Genomic DNA, 2679 nt, shown 5'->3' with positions numbered 1-2679 from the left:
CAATAAAAACAGAAAAACAAAACGAGAAGAGAGACGAAGAAAAAAAAAAAAAGAAGATAAGAAAGATAAAATAAATGGAGAAAGAAACAGAAAAAAGAAAGAAGGTAAATAAAAAAAGAAAAGAAAGGGAAGAAAGAACAAGAAGAAAAAAAGAGAAGAGAAAGAGAAAAGAGAAAGAAGAAGGAGAAGAAAAGAAAAAAAAAAAAAAGGAAAGGGAAGACAAGGAGAAAAAAGAGGGAAGAATGCGGACAGCACGAACAGATGGGAGGGCGACGAGCGAAAACGTCGGAGAGAAAGGCCGGCGACGGCGAGACCGACGGCGCGGCGGGGAGGGTGAGGCCGATCATGCTTGCCGGCAGCGGGGAGGAGTGCGGCGGCAACGGCAGCGGCGAGGGCGGCGGCGACGGCGGAGGAGAGAGCGGCGGAGAGGGCGGTGGAGAAGGCCGCGGGGAGGGTGGCGGAGAGGGCGGTGGAGGCGAGGGCGGCGGCGACGGCGGAGGAGAGCGCGGAGGCGACAGTGGCGGAGAGGGCAAATCGCAATAATTCACCTGCGGGAACCGGGACGGCGGGGAGGTGCCGGGACCGACTCGTGCCGCGGGCCAGCCAGGGCAGCGGCACAGTAAGCCCCCGGGCCGCCCCGAGGGCCGCTCGAAGGGAGCCAGGGCTCAGAATCGGTTTCAGGCCACAAGGCTGGTGAGTTGGGCGTGACCGTCATCTATAGAACGCGCCCGCTCGGAAGTCTCGGTCTGCGGAAGGTAACGACGATTCGGCTAGGCGTCTGCGGAGGCAAAGGGCGGGCTGGCGATCCGCTACGAGGCCTGTTTGTCGCGGTCGGACAGGCACCCGTCGCATCTGTGGACAGGTGTGACGACGGCAGTCACGAGTTTGCGGCGCAGCCGCGCACGGGGCCCCGCCGTCAGCGGCCACACAGGCAAGAGCGGCACAGCATGAGTCGGGGGGGTGTCGGGGCACGACGAGGGTTGCTTCGGCTGGCGCTCGGAGGCCACCAGGCGGCCCCATTTGATGTCCGGGAGGTGCCTCCCGGACACCTCCCGGACAGCTAACGTGCAGAGCATCGAATAGACGCCTTGCCCGAAAAAGGCGTTGAAAGAGAAGGAGACGGGGCCAGGATACGCCGCGAGGAGGACGGAGTTGCGCAAGGAGAGAGAGAGAGAGAGAGATGCCTCCGGCTGTTTGCGGCGGGCGGCTTGCTGCTCGCTGCGATGGCGAAAAACTCGTCTCGCCACACGCCAAGGGCTTATGCTCTGGCGAGACGTGAGGCGCATGCGCCCAGGAGGGGAGGGGGCATGTGTAACGACACTGCTAGAGATGCCTTTCGGGGCCCAGAGATAAAACTTCTGTGATGCCATGCGTGACCTAGTAGTGTCCCCAGCTATGGGCGTGTCCACGTTGGAGCCAGGTGTGGTGTGGGCGCGAGAATAGCTCCGCCGTTCATGGAGGCAACCGATGCGAGTCGACTGGTGTGTGTCGTCGTGGTTTCGTATCAAGAATTCTCTCTCTCGTTGCGCAAGGCGAAAGAAGCCGCGAGAACAAGGGACCGGCAGGCGGCGGCGTCGCAGGACGAGGCAGAAGAGAACGACGCGACAGAGGAGGAAGTGGCAAGGGAGAGACCGACGAGAGTGGGACGGCCGCGAGGTGGCATGAAGGTTGGGCTGGGGCTGCAAGACCTCCGGCGGCAATCATCAACGGGCGACTACTGGTCCACACCTCACTACCTTCGCAAGATTGTGCGCTCCTCTCTCGTCGCTACCCTCCCTTTTACCTCCCCCACCGTAGGACGAGGCCGGCGAGCTGGTCGCAACCCACGCCGGCGTCTTCGCCGCAACCGGTGCCGCCAGTACACACCGTCGAGCCGAGACGCACCACCAGCAGTACCCGCCGCGAGTGCACCGTAATAGGCGCTTTTGCCGCCATCTTCTTGGCCTTCGGACTCTTGCGCCGCTCGCGCGCCAGCAAGCCAGATACGGCCACGGCCGAGGCGCCGGCCATGCAGCTGGTGTGAAGTGACGGCGGCGGCCGCGTCGCGCGAAGACGTGCGATCTGCGCCATGTGCGCGCGCGCGGGGCCCCAACTCCGACGGTCTCCGACGCCGCCTAGGACGCCGCGCCGCTGGACCAACGACAACAGCAACCAGCAAGTCGCAACCACGCAAGTGCGGAAGTGCAAGTGGTCCGTGCGCGCGGCGTGGTTGTCCGGCCAGGTGTGATTTATAGTTCTCGGAGGGGGGAGTGATCCTATACATGTCCTGTAGAGGCTAGAGCCGTATCGGTGACTTCGGTCATCGGTGTGTTCGGATGTTCATATACATATTTTACACGAGTTGTTTTAGAGACACTCGTGAGCTGGCGGATAGTGCAGCCGGGGAGCCGCCGGCGCCGCTGCGGAGGGTGTGTGCGTCGCGTCACGCCCCGGGGGCAGGCTGAGGCTCGCGCAGGGACGTTTACCTTACAGTACCTTACCTTACCTTGCGCAGGGAGATCTGCAGAGCTGCCGCACAGTCGGCCAGCTCGCAGCGAGAGCACAGAGACGAGAGAACGGGGACAGGACTGGTGACTGGCGTGGCCTCTCGCTGCGCGGATGGGGCGAGGAGGACACCGGGGCGGAGGTCGGAGCTTTGGAAGGGGGATGGGGGGGGGGGAAATCCCTTTGCCAATCGGA

Source organism: Emiliania huxleyi (assembly GCF_000372725.1).
Source record: "Emiliania huxleyi CCMP1516 unplaced genomic scaffold EMIHUscaffold_367, whole genome shotgun sequence".
Classification (NCBI taxonomy): Eukaryota; Haptophyta; order Isochrysidales; family Noelaerhabdaceae; genus Emiliania; species Emiliania huxleyi.
Note: the sequence above shows the minus strand (reverse complement) of the source record.